This window comes from Pygoscelis adeliae, unplaced genomic scaffold (genome assembly GCF_000699105.1).
Source record: "Pygoscelis adeliae isolate BGI_AS28 unplaced genomic scaffold, ASM69910v1 Scaffold16, whole genome shotgun sequence".
Classification (NCBI taxonomy): domain Eukaryota; kingdom Metazoa; phylum Chordata; class Aves; order Sphenisciformes; family Spheniscidae; genus Pygoscelis; species Pygoscelis adeliae.
The window spans coordinates 7,061,530-7,077,376 of NW_008825162.1; the positions used below are offsets into that span (position 1 = coordinate 7,061,530).

The 15,847-nt window shown below is 38.3% G+C and overlaps 1 protein-coding gene across 1 annotated transcript in view; it reads left to right on the forward strand.

Moving 5' to 3' along the window:
* LOC103920882 (O-acetyl-ADP-ribose deacetylase MACROD2-like) overlaps positions 1-15,847 on the forward strand; it is a 260,177-nt gene that overhangs the window by 48,900 nt on the left and 195,430 nt on the right. The gene's annotated exons all lie outside the window — the stretch shown is intronic.

The following is a 15,847-nucleotide window of genomic DNA, read 5'->3' on the forward strand; positions in this document are numbered from 1 at the left end:
TCTAGTTCAGCTTCGAAGTACTTTTGCGTGTTGAGAGTTGTGGATCGCTAGCCCAGGGCCACGTGCTCCTGAGATAGCTGCAGTGGTGGACAAAGGCAGGGTTTTTCAGCGATGTACAGAAGTGTTTTCTGGGAACCTAGTTACTTTGCTAGATTCAGTCTGAAAGGCGGTATAGATGAGTCTGTGTTCTGCTGTATTAGAAATACATCTTTTGTCTTGTTTGGAAAGGATTGTATGCAACCTCTCAGTTGAAGTATTTGTAAAATAGGGTTGTTGATGTTTGACTGTCTGTAACGAGACATTGCCTGCTTAGAAGGTCTGGGAGATGCGTGGAAAGATGCTCTATGTATTACTGAGTAAAAGCAAGCTGCAATCCTCCTTTCCCTAGATGAATGATGTTTGACACCCCAAATAAGGATTTGGTTCAGATCAGTCCATTGTAGACATTTGTGGAAATGAGGTTGCTCTCTGTACAGCCATCCTTGCCTTGCAGGCTGTTTGTCAGCTCTCCGTGAGGATCCTGGCCCATGCGGTCCCCTGCAGGGAATCTGTGTCCCTGTAAGACATGGTAAAACTTCAGGCTTAAGGCAAGGTGTTAGAGCTGAGTTTCCCAAGAGGTGGCTACTGCTGCAAGGATGACGGTGCTGTGTCCTGAAGGTAGGGAAGCCTTCCCAGGCCTCCAGGATATAGTTAATTCTTTGCTATGTATGTATTATTCCTTTTTTTTTCCTGCCTCCCCCTAGCTTAGCTGCCTTCCGTATACCTACACAATATATAGAAAGTTTGGGTGAAGAAGGCCCTCTTGTTTCCTCTTTTATTTTCACTACATATGCTGTATTAAAAACCGGGGAAGAGTTAATACTTCGTAGACATCTATGTATGTTTTGTGCTTATATGTAAAAAGTTAAAATTGATGACTTGTGAATATGTCATCAAGCATGATCCCTCTTTACCCCCAAATAGCGATTAAAATGACAGCAACCTTAGTAAGTACTTAGGGGTAAAATATTGTTAAGTGTATGTTGTACGATACAGGTCTTTGAGGGGAGTGAGGACTGAAATTATGATTTTGTACTTTGCCAAGAGGGAAATTAATTTGTTGTGCGTAGGGTGTTGCACTCTGAGTTAGTGTCAGACTCATGGTCCATCCCACTGCTTGTGTAAAGGTGCCATATGGATGTTTGGGTCTTTTGTGTCTTGATCCCTAATAGTCTCTTCCTATTTCACAAGAGTGTAGAAAAAGGTTTTCTCAAAAAGAAGAAAAAAGCCAAATTATATTGTTTGTTTGTGGGTACTGATAAAGAAAAAAAATCACAAAACATGGGTTATATCAAGAAAACAAAAAAAAGGGACTGAAACATTTTTGGGATGATTATGAACAATCAGCCATCTGTAACTTCCATTGCAAGCACACAGTTAAACATATTTCATCTTTCTTGTGGGTACCTGGGTCTTTCAGTTGTTGACTGAGCTTGTCATGTGGAAGAAGAAATATGAGGAGGTCATGCAAACTTCAGAAGGTAACAAATTTAGTGGAAGTGAAATTCCAGTGAAAATCATGCTGGTGAATGTATACGAATGATTGTGTGACTGAGGTGGTCTGAGTGACTTGCATACACCAAAGTAAGCATTGCAGCTCATCTTGGCCTAAGCAAGACTGAAACAGTTGCCATGTACACCTGTTATGTTAAATTAGCTTTTTTGGTGATTTATGGGTTCACTGAACATAATCTGATTTATCTACATGACTGCAGTAATACCTTTTGGACTAAACTGACCCAGTTCTCAATAATGATATGAACTTATACTCCATCATTGTAGTACCAGTCATGCGTGAGATTGGCGACTGTAGAATATTTGTCAATAAATTTTGCAGATTATATCGTTTCTGGGGCAATAATAGTCAGTCAAGCAGTGCTAGCTGATTAGTCTGCAAGTACCAGTTCTAGATGTATGTTTGAATGATTAGAGAAATGGCAGTGGCAAGCAGAAAAAACTAGAAATAATATATTAAAAGGTAGTTATTTCTATGGCTTTTTTTTCTGTGAACTTCTTTATCTGTGTTTTCTGAAGTCAATGATAGTCAGCTGTTATTTAGAATACAGTTGATATAGATTGGCTATATTGTAGCTTTACTTTCAATGAAAATACATCAACAGAGAGGTCATAGGCATGTTCACAGTGGAGCATTGGTGATTACATTGGGTGAAGCCTTTTAGAGAGGGAGTCAGAGGCCTGCAGTTTTGGGCGGATTTGGATAAACACACACAGATGTGTTGTAACTTTGTGTTGTACTAAGCCTCTGGGTGATGGTTTTGAGATTTTATGTCTGATTATTGCCAAAAAAACCTACAAATCTTGCATCTTAAATGGAAAAAACCAAAAATTACAATTTACTGTGTGCACAACGTGGCAAGAACTTCAATGCTTAAGGGAAGGCAGCCCTAGAAAATTAGATCAAAAGCTATTCTCTGGAATTCAGGATTTTAATAGCAATTTGCATCTTCAGAATGAAAGTGGAAGAACATGAGGTATTGTTTATTATTGCAATTATAAGCACAATAAAAATGACAATAGGCAACAAGTTTAAGGCAGGTCTCCCAAAGTGCTCCACGTGACAGCTCCTTATATTTGTCAGCAGTTCTGTTTCCATTTTGCTTTGATGAACAAATTCAGCAAATGAACGCTAATGTATTTGCATACAGCAAAACAGTAGTGACTGGCAGTTGTTGATAAAGATGCATCACCCCCTGGTTTTGTTCTTCCTCATCCGCATGGAGGTGAACTGGGAATGTGAAGGCTTTTTATCTCTTCCACATGGGTTGTCTTTGCTGTACAATGACAACGCTGCAAGACTGGGCACTCGTTTCTCGTTTTGTGAAACAGTGAAAAGAGTCAATTATTTCCAGTGCTTCAGAGGCTGGTCTTCTGTAAGAATACTTAAAAAAGAAGAAAACAACTACGTATTAAAGGGCTCAATGGCTTTTCTTTGGTGTTTTTCTATACCTCCCTTCTCTCCTGTTTCCTCCCATATAAGTAAAGAAACAAAGCAGCAGCTTTCTGACATTCATCATGAACATTAATTATACTACTATCTTCGGCTTCCAGGACTAGCAGATTATGAGGAATGTATTAACCATTTTGGCTTTTTGAAAATGGTTCATTATTAATACGGTTAAGTAGGGAGTACTGGGTCAGCAAGTGAGGGGAAGTACACATCAAGAGTGTTCATTTGATTTTGGAATAATATTTTATTTCATAGAGCACTCCTTAATTACTTACGGGTAAAAATATCTGGGGAGCATGTAGTATCCAGGTCTTTATCTCAAAACTTCTTTTTTTGGTCTAAGCAAGGCAAAATCTTTTCAATCTTGAATTAGAAGTTATTTTGGGGAATAACTGTGATTTGTGTAATGCAAAGTTATGAGTTAGCTTATTGGTTCTGTATAATTCTAATTATTTTTTTGATGTAGGACAAGATACCTTCAACGTTTTGCAGCAGCAACACTTGCATAATAAAAGCTTTAACAAATATGTTAGTTGTAAGGGACATAAATTCAGTCTCCCTTCTGAAAAAATCCTAAATGAAGTCCTCCTGTACTGTCATTATTACGGAAGGATGCTACCACAAACTGATAATTACTTGTCCAGGTAGCTTTATAATTTAATTCACATACTGTTTTTTTTAGAAGCGACACAGAAAATATTTCTAGCAGATGCCAGTTTAAAATCATACCTGGAAGCCAAGCCTTAACCGTGAAAAAAATTTATGTTGGATATGTCTTTGAGTAACATGAAAGATCTCTAGAGATACGTTGACAGGGAAGCTATTTAAATCTAGATGTACCCGATCTACTTGTAATAGAAAAGTAGGTTTTCCAAACAGTGGAAGAATTTGACTTTAACTGTAGAATAAAATATATGAAAGAATAGTTTTAAAAAATAGCTGGAGACAATACACAAATGAAGCAAGTTTCTCACCACTGAAGTATGATTACAACAGTGCCATTTCCCAGCTCCTGTCGTTGAAGCTTAGGCAATTTATCAAATGTGAAGACCTGGCCCTATGTGTCATCTAATATATAGCCCATACATACAGCTTAGAGCCTCTTATTCCCTATCAGGGTATGGTAGTGTCTATATCTCTGCAGATTCCCATTATAGAACTGTATACTACTAAATTTCATGAGAAAACTGGACCACGTTGGTGTGTTGTTGAGTTGTGTCTTGGAAATTAAATTTCCTTTGGTGAGTGGGTGGGGATTTGCTATTTCTTCCAGGGTTTTTGTTTGGGGTTTTTTTTTTCAGTTTAACCATCTCAGCTTGGGCACAGATAATTTAGCATTTCACATCTGAGAGTATACAGCTTGAATGAACAGTCTAAGTATTTTTTTCTTTTTATAATCCTGTAAAATTTTCCCTTTTACTTGTAATGAAACATATTCAGGTGTTCAGGGCCATTCTACTCAAAAGGTCAGAGTTCAAAAGCAACATAGTTTCTATTTTTAAGCTAATAAACAGCCGAGTAAAAAATAAATAATAAAAAATGGCAAATTTATACAGCTTAGCATATTTTCTCTTTTTTTTCATGATGGTAGTGAACATTGTTTAAGTGCATCCTTTTGAGAGAACCCCTTGAATCTGGATGTGACACTGACAAATTTGCCAACTTTACTTGTACTGTAGCTATTACTGCTATATTGTAGGAAGTTCTCCGTGCTTCCAGACAAGGCATGCAAGACCTTTTGCACTACTAGGCTAAGGGTAAGGAGGCTGTTGTCTGCAAGTATTTTCTTCCTCTTGGTACTTATATCCCTGCAGCATAACAAAAGGTCATAAATGGACAATAGAGTGGAGTCATGAGTGAATTATTCTCTTTTAGCTACAACTATGTCACACTATTTTTATAATTTCCTGAAGGCTTATAAAATGTCCCTTGAGACCTAGAGGAAACTGCTGGAGTTTTGGGATAGTTTGCTATCCCTTTTTTCTGCATCAGTTTAGGCGGATACAGCTTGTAACTCTATCTGAAAAATACAGATTAAAACTTACATCTGGATTGTATGGGGCGGAGGATGTTGTGGTTTCAGTTCTTTGTTTAAAAATAGTTTATTTTTCTATGTTGAAAGTCTCCATGGATCTGAGTGTGTCGTGTATATGCTTTGATAACTCTGAAAATTGTCTATACTTCTTAGAATATATGTGTACAGGCATGATGCTCCAAAGATAGAGAGCGGTTTTAATAGACATAGCTTGGTTGAAATCAGTAGCCGTTACGGTGTTATTTTTTTCCCACTAGTTCAAGATCTTCCCCAAAACACTCAGTTGCCTTTTTATTAGTATTGGCCAGATGTACGCACATCTCCATTTCCTGGAGCTAAAGACACTTTTTGCACAGGTAGAACAGCAGGAGGAGGTGATTGCCCACATCTGCGAAGAACGTTGCAGCTGACATTTTGTATCGGTTCACACTTCAAATAATCTGTTGCAGAGGGTTCAATTTTCACTTGTCTCTTCCCTGTTGCTGGGGAGGATTGTACTTATGGAATTGCACTGTGCAGGAGAGACTCCCTTTTTCCTGAACAGGTGAACTGCAAGACTGTGGCCACTGTAGAATTTTTCCTAAATAGAGCTACATAAGATGGGCGTGCAAGCTGTTGGAGGATAATTAAATAAAAGTGTTCCTGCAGTGCCTTCTTTCACCTCTATTTAGAAGCAACATGTTAGGTTATCTTGCCGTGGAATGGTTTACTTTAAAATACTGTCTGTTTTCTTCCCTTGCCAGATTTTTTTTTTTGTTTACGCTTTTATCATCCCCATGTTGAGACTAACATGAACTCTAGAAGAATCTCAGTCAGAGAGAAGTCTCTTAGGTAGAGATTCAGGTAGCATCTAGCATCAACACTACCTTCAACATGCTTCACAAAATCCCTACTGGTTTTACTCTATGTTCATTCTCTAACCGGTTTGAGATGCTTTTACAATACTATCATCATCTTTAAGGATTCAAGGGATAGGGAGTAACATCTATAAAAATACAGTGATTCAGTGACCCGATAAAACTGACTAAAATTTGGATTTACTACCAGAGGTTTTGAAACTTTGCCCATTAGCCTCTAAGTTCAGGATGAATGCGGTGCATACAGGTAAATATATTACATATGCTTATGTTACTCAAACTTTTAAGTATTATGTCAAGCATATCTCATACACCTAGGAGCCAAAGTCTCATTAACTTTCAGTGAGAAATATCAAAAGCTTTCCATGACACTAGGTGTCCTGAATGACTAAGTAACCTTTGGAAATGTAACCGAAGCTCCTAGACAATGAAGTACTTCTGACAGTTTTACTTCAGTTGGACTCGGATACCTCGCATGGAAATACAAACACTCCTGAACTGCCAAGGCTGTGCCTCAGAGTAATTGTTGCCGTATGTCCACTGTCACTTCTAGTCTAAGGTTGCTTCCACCAATATCATCCTGTGATGGTGCTACTACATTGTAGGCTGGTTTGTGGGCACCGTGCCTAGGAGAAAATCAGCTCACCTTAAAGCAAAATGATAGTGCTGCTATTTTAGAAGGTCACTGAACATCTTTTTGGCAGCTGGCATTTATATATTAAATGGGGGACCCTTCAAAATGACATTTCAGGTAATGAAAACTAAACCGGTGTGAGGCCTGGTACATACCCATACAGAGCTGAACCAACGCCAAAGCACATCAGTGCTTTTCTGTGGGATCAGTGACATTTAAGACCTGATACTACGAAACCATCAGTCAGAAATTCAGGGCTTCCGCTAAAGACAAGTTGGAAGTCATTATTCTGTGGTGCTCTAAAGGCAGATTTTTCCAAATCTTTCAACTTATGTTTGGGTTTAATAAGTGCTTCTCCTAAAATGGTTGTAACTTAAAGAGCAGGTTTTGTGGTGACAGGTACACATTGCCCCATTGGGGCATCGCAGTGGTTGACATCCATAGTTGGTAACCATCAGATCCCTTGGCATGGATGAGTGCTTTGGGGTGGCATGAAGCTGGTATTATTTCACTGTTTTTGACTGCTTCCATTATCGGATAAGGCTGGACTAACAGATGTGACTGGATCATGGATGGTCTCAGAGGAATCCCTAATGTAAATCTGTTATGTCAGGTTTGTTTCCAGGTTACCCACAGCCCGTTTCCAGGACTGGAACAATCAATGTTGTTTATATGAAGCAACTCATTCAGATATGTTTTATTTTAAAAGTAAAGACCCTCTGAAGTAGCATATTGTATCTTCTTTTACGTAACAATGAAACGCGAGTGGACATTTCACTCAACCAAAATGAATTGTTTGACTTACGGAGCAGGACAGCTCACTGAGCTATATCTAAAAAACCTTGTTATTGTTAAACAGCATCTCTTCAGCAGAATATATGCAAAATATTTGACAGCCTTTTAACCAGCTACAGCATATTGCCATTGCACTCTGCCTCTTCCAGGTTTCTTTACTTGATTTATGGTTTCCTGAATTGCAGAGGCATCAGTCTATGGATGTAGTAATTTATTTTTTAACCAGGTCTCACCAAATTCAATGAAGCTGTGTATAGAAGTGGAGATTCCCACACGCGTATATTCTCACAGTGGAGCAGTTATTTAATTTGTTCTTTGTTTCCAAGCAGGCAGAATTTTAATCAATATATTTATTATTAGGGAGGTTTGAGCTTAAGGAGAAATCCAATCAAATGATGTTCTCTTCATTGAGAAAGCATTTATCATTTGGCTATGCAACTATCCAGGATGCTGGAAAATTATGACTTTTGGCAAAGGTACAAGAAGCACATTGAAAGAGGAAAGAATTGCATGGTATGCTCACAGTCCAGTTTAATACCTATATGCCTGTAAATCAGTGGTACAAGGTAAATATTAAGCTTCAAATCAGCTACATGAGACCCCTGTTGAACATCTCATGTAATTCTGAGAAACTGTTCAGTTCTCTGCTGTAAGCAGATCTCTCTCCTAGACTGTCATTCAAGTTCCCTTCTTCCTGAGTCTTAAGAAGAAAGAAAATAATAAGGTACTTCTTCCTAAGTTTGGTTGCTCAGAGAATTGACCCCTTAGGATTGCTGGGCACATGCACAACAGCTTGGGGGAGTAAATCTCTTGCCTTTATGAATCCATGGAGCACTAGTCACTTTTTCTCAGCAGGATCAAGTCCTTCAGGCAGACAAAAGCCGCCAGCCTTTTACACCTGTTTAACTCTTACTTCTCTAATTTTTTTATTTAAGTTCATCGCTCTGCAGTGGTCCTTTAAGCTTAGATGAAGCCATCTCTGAATATGTTTCACAGGGGAGGGAAAAGTGTGTGTGCATAGATGGATAAACATTTTATAAAGTTATTACATTTTTCCTCATATTTGATAATAAATGTGGATTGGCCCTCTTTTGGGAGTTAGCAACAGAGGAAATGATGAAAATTCATGATTTAGCAATCCGAGCCCCATTGGCTGCACTAAAGTAAAAAAAAAAATGGTTTGCAAATCTTTGTAAATGTGCTTGTAACTTTGAGATGTGTGTTTGTCAAATATTTGGATTATGTCTTTGTATATTATCTGTGCTTTCAAACTGATAGCTTCTATGGATTTGGCGTGGAAAGAAGGATTTGATTGATCTGTGATGTCACTGTCATAAAGATTCACGCTGAGTAACTGATTCTGGAGCGTTTAACATCAGTTCAGAAATGTTAACATACAAAGTAAAAGGCAAAGTTATATTTTTTTTAATGACTACTTTGTTAAAGAAATGTCCAGTCTTAAACGTTATCAGTAGAAGTGGAATTATGGAAGCTACCTTGGGAGCTAAATAAGCTATAGCATTTCTTAGAGCTCTGTAAGTGTAATAGTTGCACTAGCAGTTTCTGTGCCAATGACCGTCTCCAGTGTTCTGCTGTTAACAATCTGTCACAGACTGTTCCTTTTTCTGTCTGAGGGTTCATACCAAAGCTGTATGCTACTGCTGGACCTAAATACTTGATATAGACTTCCCATTTCTCATTAATTTATTAGTATTCATTGTGTCCTCTGTCTTGGAATATATAATCCAATAACATCCACAGCAATTATATAAATGATCATCTGTAACATATGATGAAATAGATTTTTGCATTAGACTTTATCCTCTAAGTTTCCTCCTCCCTTCCGTTTCCGAGTATTGTTTCTTAGAAGGTGTTCTATTCTATCTGTCCTATTCAGTAAATGACTTTTTGATACTGAATTTGCTTTGTGTTAGGATAGCTACATTCCTGTCTTCATCTAAGGTTGTTTCTCTCACTCTGTTTTTCTTTAATCTGGACATTTTCAGAGTAGATCTTACATTTTGGTATCAAGTTCTTTTTCTTTTGCTACCTCTAAGCCATTGCAGATCTTGAACTGAATTTAAGTTATGGCATTAAAAAAAAATTCACAACACTAAATTGGCTTCTGGAGTCTTGAACCAACCCTGGATGTTTTTTTCTTCTTCTATCTAGATGCTGCTTTTAAGGCATGGTACAGAAAGCTCTGACTAGATAACGTTCACTTCCTTCCTCCCAGGCAGAGTTCCAGCCAAATGTTTCTTGCCACTAAGAAGGCTCAACTACAGATCGTGTCACAGAGAAAGAGGAGCTACAAATGTTCCTACTTGCGTCTTTCCCCAGACTGCAAAGTGAGTCAGATTCTTGGATGGAAGAACCCAGAAATCCTTAGCCTGAGCCAGAAAAAAAAAAAAACAACTTTTAAAATGTCTCCATTCTTTTTAGAATAAATGCAAAATATATTCCACCAACATTTCAGCTCAACACCCTGCCATCCACAGTCCCCTGCAGAGTCAGCTAGCAGAGCTGCATCACAAGGCACTAGCACCATGATGCCTTTTCCTGCCCACCCCCTGTTGCTGAAGGGAATCGGCAACGTTGTTAGCTTCCCTCTTACCCATCGCAAGCAAGAAAATGGCAGTGTGAATGGAAATACCATCCTGGCCCCAGAAAGGAAATAACCAGATATTTCAGATCTGGAGCTCATTAGGATGTATCTATTTACAGCAAAATCTCTGAATAATACAGTGCAACTTCTTTCTGTGTCACAATAATGCATGAGCTTCCTCCATGCCCGCATGGCTATTCCTTTGCTGAATCCTAATTCGGTGATCAGCAACTGTGTTGTTTCAGTATCTCTGCTGGTGTTATCTGGTTACCTGGTTTTATGAAGCTGGTCTTCATTCCTCAGATGGGGTTGGCCCACCACAAGGTATACCGGTGGGATCCATTGCCATGAGCAGTCCCTGCACCATTGTTTACGGTGCCTTTTTGTTGAATTTGAGATCACGTTTTTCTCTGCCTGTCTTTTTCTTTGTCCAAATATCAACCTTTCCTTAATTAATCTTTCTGAAAGCAGAATCAGCTTTAGGTGTTTGATGAGAGGAAATGCAGCTTATACTCGCCATCTCCTGATATGCTGTCCTCTTCTGATGGATGTCAGTGCAGTGATTCCTAGACATTTTGCCAGAAGCAGCATCTGGCTCTTCGCCACTCTTCTCAGGCACTGTATTTGCAGCTTTGAACTTGCCTCTGTATATATCACACAGTTAACATGTCACTATCTTCCATTAGCCTTCTCGACTGCTGTGCACTTGGTTGGCAGTTTCCAAAGGCAACCTTTAAATTTTCAGTAAATTGTAGCCTCTGTATTGTGAGTTTTTGAGAGTCTAACTTTCAGGGGGGGATCCTCTCTTTTTATCTATCATGTTGCACAGCGTAGGAGTTTAGGTCACATGTTCTTGTGCAAAGTAAATGGAAAGATCTATTCAGAACCACGGGAATGCCGTCAGAATTTCTGCATTGCTTTTACATGGTGTTACTTCCTGATAAAACCAGCACTTTTTTCTCTGCGGCCCCCAATAAATCCTGAAGTGATCTACTGCTGTATAATATGTGCAGAGGGTCTCGAACTACACCGTTTGATATTCCTAACTAACCTTAGTAATACATCAGTGTTAGTTGTGGCAGCAAAGGCCTTCTGTTATGAAATGCTTGCTTAGTTGTTATAGGCATATGAATGGGAAATATCTTACTATTTTACTAAATTCTAATTCTGGTTTATTCCCTTGGCATGTGCTAATAGCAGGTATTTTTAAGGAATCACAAGATGAAACTAATGTATTACACAGTGCTTTGTTTTCTCTACATGAGGATGGGTTTGAAAAATTGGTTTCATTTTTTATGAAATTTTCATGTGGCTTATTCGGCAAGAGACTTAATGCCTGGTAGCTGTAGAATCATTTTCTTTATCCAAAATGAATTATGCATGAATTTACACCTAATGTAAGAACAGCACCAGTTGTGATGAGACCAATATCCATTGTGGATAAAATTCAGCTCCGTTGCTAGCATCCAGTTGAAGGCCTATGCATCACTTCGGTCTCATTTAAGACTTTAAATTAGGACTTAAGTGGTTCACAGGTTTTATGCCATCCCTCTGCACGGGAGTGAATTTTACTTAGTATGCACACAAAGAAGATAAATGCCGAATGACCTTGATGCCTCAGGAAAAATACTTTGTAATTGTTGCTTTTGATAATTTTGGGTTTTGCTAACACAATTTTATTATGAATTTTGCATTGCTTGCTCTCCTTAAAGCCTCAGGTCCTGGCATCATGTAATCACACAAGAATCTTAGCTTTCACTGAAAAGGAAAGAGGTTTACTTTTCTGGTGACTATAGAGGAAACTTTGAAGACCCAGTGTAAAAGGCTTACAAACTCGGAGACAGAGAAAAGAAACCCCAGTCTTGTAAAAAAGTGACATAAGAATGTAGAAATGGTCCCAATGACTAAAACCAAATGTCAGGCTGGCCCTGTTTGTTTCTCTGAGTGACCAACGGTAGGTGATTTGAGAAGGGGGGGGGGAGAGAAGAAATAATAGGCTAAATACAAAGTGTTCTCCCTCACCTCCCTGTTCTTTTCTGCCAGATTCTAGCAATCATTATTTTCGGTACTTTCTCAGATTTATTTTTGTTGGACTGGTATCACAAGATAATTAACTTTTAGGAAAGTACTAGATGTGCCACGTTAGATTTAAGGTTGTCCTTAAGTCTTTTGTCATGGCCCAATCATGCCTGCAAAAATCAGGGATTGATATGTATTTGGATTGTGTTGGCAGCGTGAAATTTATTTGTTGCTGATCGGTGCCACTAATGAAGCTTCTTTGATGTAAACAGAATATTAAGTATTTATTTGTGTATGTGCCAGAGCAATCACGGAGTTTTGACATAGGCAAGCTAGATGTGAGTTTAGATAAGCACCAGGAAATAAACAGTTCACACATTGTGTAACTCAGGGACTCCTGCTATCCCTTACTCTAACTGTAGGGGATTTTACTCAGTGAATACTGAGTAGTGGCAAGAGCATCTGACTATGAATGTTTGTTTATTTTCACAAGCAGTCCTTCACACTAATAGATCCTCCAACCTCAACAGGATCTGTATATGAGTTTTTGCACTTACACGAGTAAATAGAATTTTATTCTGGTTTACTCAATATGTTATTTTTTGTTTGTTTAATGTTATGAAACGATCAAATGCCTCGCTGAAGCTGCTCACGCTTCACTCCCGAGAACTAGACTTTTAGTTATATATCAGCTGATTCAGCATTGAAAGAACAGTCCTCACACAAATTTCTTACCCTTCAGGTTTCATTCTTTAAAGTTTCGCTTCAGGAGCCCTGATGGCAAAAGGAGAGAGCAAGAGCTGATACAATCTAAGAAAGAAACAAATGCTACTCCCATCAGCCAGCTAGTCTGGGGAATGGTGGTTATATATGGAGTTGTTCTGCATGGGGAGTAGATGCTCTTACGTAGTTTCCTAATTCCTTAGATATTGTAAAACCTTCAACTCCAATTCTTAACTCTTCTGACATGCCTTTTTTTGATGCCCAACAGGACGCTAACCCCTCACTAGCTGTGAAGGCAAAGTGAGATACAGTCACAAAGCTAAACGGACATCTCTTCCTCTTGTTGCTTATTATTTATTTTTGTACTAGTTAACGTAGCCAGGTCTAATTGCTCAGTTGATAAATAGCAGAGAATACTTCCCCCCCCCCGATAATAAAATGACCAATTTCTTAAATATGAAAAGTTAAAAAAACCTTCTCCTGTATTTATTTCTCAGTCTTCAGAGTATTTAGGAACGGTTCACTGGGAATATTTGCCATTCATAATTTGTGGAGTGCTAATTAGACTTCTAAGTCACATGGTGATGTTGATGTTACAGGGTTGAATGAACAGCCATCTCAGCATGAATGAGAAAGTCAGCACGTGAACGTACTGTAGAGAATTTTCTTCTGAATGTTTTAGTAAGTAAGATCAAAATGTGCTGTTCGTCAGTGGCACTGTGAGTAAACTCATGTGCCTTGGATTTTTGTGGGTAATGACCAAAAATAGATGTTCAGAAATGTATCGTAGAATGAATATTTGCAGAGAATGTTTTCCACCATTACTTATTAATGGTGGAACATGGTAATAAGTAATAATAATATGTAATGGAACATTACTTATTAATGGTTTAGTGGACATGGTGGTGTTGGGTCGACGGTTGGACTCGATGATCTTAAAAGGTCTTTTCCAACCTTAATGATTCTATGATTTCCTACCTTGGCCGTAACAATTTGGGTTGGATTGCTCTGATTAATGTTTCCAACTGTAGAAAGATAAGTAAAATTATATAATGCAGATTTATAGTTAGTTTTCTACCTCTGTAGTTTCAGCTATTCAAGATATAAATTCATTGTGTGATCCTATTAACAATTCCGTGTTTTATCAATACGATTTAATCTAAAAGTCATTGCAGTGAAGTAGCCTACTGGATGGTGGTATGAAGATGGTATCGTAATCAGGGAGGTTTGCTCTTGGTTAGCTAAAAATAAATTACTGTGAGCATCGAAAATCCGGTGAGATGCTGATGAGAAGTGATGACATTTCAGGTTTATGGCCTATGCTTATCTTGTTCAATGGGAATTCTTCACCTGAAGTGATTCTGCAAATTAATTTGGGTGTACAAGTGTGATATTCACAGCTCTGTAGAGTGTTCAGATGGAGAACAAGTATCTGTTTCTGACTGAAGGTAGTTTGCTTGGGATCCAGTACTCTGATCTTTATTTCTCGGGAGTCATAAACGGAGCGCTCACTTTCGTAAGTCTTTGAGACCTGCTGCTGAACTATGGCTTGTTCAGCGAAGCATACTGACTCGGAGGAGGAAAATTAAAAAGGGTCATATACATCTGTGTTTTCTTTCAGGCATGTCATGAAAACAGCCATTCTGGGAACATCATAAAAGCTTTACCCATCTGTCCATTTCAGACTGTTTGAGGAGTCTTCAGTTCTGGCATCTCAATGAATAGTGCTGTAATGATCTGATGCACGCTAACAAGATAAATTTCTTGGATGCTGAAAATGCGATGCAAGTAGTGGATTTGTGTCATTTTTTTCATATGGAAACATTCAGATTTATGGTTCTCCCGAGTTAGACTATGAATTCTTGCTTGTTTTTCTGAAGTCCTTGTTTATATTGAGGTGATTTACTTACAGCAAAAATGAGCTTACTGTGTGAGTTGCGTCAAGTAAATAGCAGGTTTTGATATACTGCCCTCTTATAGTTTCCCTATTAAATGTAGTATGTTATTTATGGTTATATGTTTCCTCCTCAGTGATCTTGAGTAGTAAAGTGTGTAGCACAGTGTAACAGCTATTTTTAACTTCTGAAGACCTGGTTTGAAGTTAAAGCTCTTTTTTCTTAATGTAATTAATTTGATAAATAGTATGTATACAGATACACAAACACTTTCTAACCTTTTGGAATATATATTATGCACTCTAGAAAGTTGTTTCTGAGGGATGGAGAGTTTTCCTTCAGTTGTTTGGGTTTGGGAGAGGATGGGGCAGTGTGGGGAGAGCACTTTGCTCCAGTGAGCACTCATCAAGCTGTGCATGCACCAGGAATAACTATTGCAAGGTCAGTGTTTTCAGTGGCATTGCTCCACAGTTATATCCCCCACCCAGCAAAGTACTAAAGCACGTGTATAACTTCTAGCACATGCCTGGAAGCCTTGCTAACCCCTCTGAACATGCGACGGAGTACATTGTGCAATGTCATTTCAGCCTTGCATCGTTCCTTTAGGTGTTGGATGGCAGTAAGAGCTGAAATCAAATGCAGTGGCTTTGTACGGAGAAACAAAATTCAGCTGCCTGTCCAGCCTTTTATCTTATTTGGTATTCTGGAGTGGCATGAAACACTGTTTGTTGTTATAAAACATAATATCCATATAGGTAATATAAATATTTCTTCTACAGGAGAAGTAGAATATTGAACCATAGCTGATATCCCTCATCTCTGCTAAGCAGTTTGTCTTTTGGGCAGCAAGGGAGGTTTAAATCTTCCTGTTTCTTGACTTGCTATCATATTACCTTCTGAGCATATTTAGCATACAATTTATTTTTATATGTGCTGTTCACCATGCAGAACATTGTAAACTACTTTACAGTCAGAGAGAAACCAGAAAAAGAATCCTTTAGTTACAAACAGTGAGTTGCAGGCAGCCAAAGAGGGAAAGAACAGTGCATTAAGATGCAGTAAAAAATGAAAGTTGAAATTTAAAAGTAGTAAAAATTCTAATCAGCATGCTGAAATGATTCATTGTAGCCTCTTTTCAGAGGCGTGCACTGTAGTACACTGCTTTCAATGCTGATATTTGCAAGTATCAGCATATGCTGTATAGTATATGTTCCTAGCTTCTGAATGCTGGAGTGTGGATGTGAATGAGACAGAAAAAGAAGAGCTTTTCTGGAAAA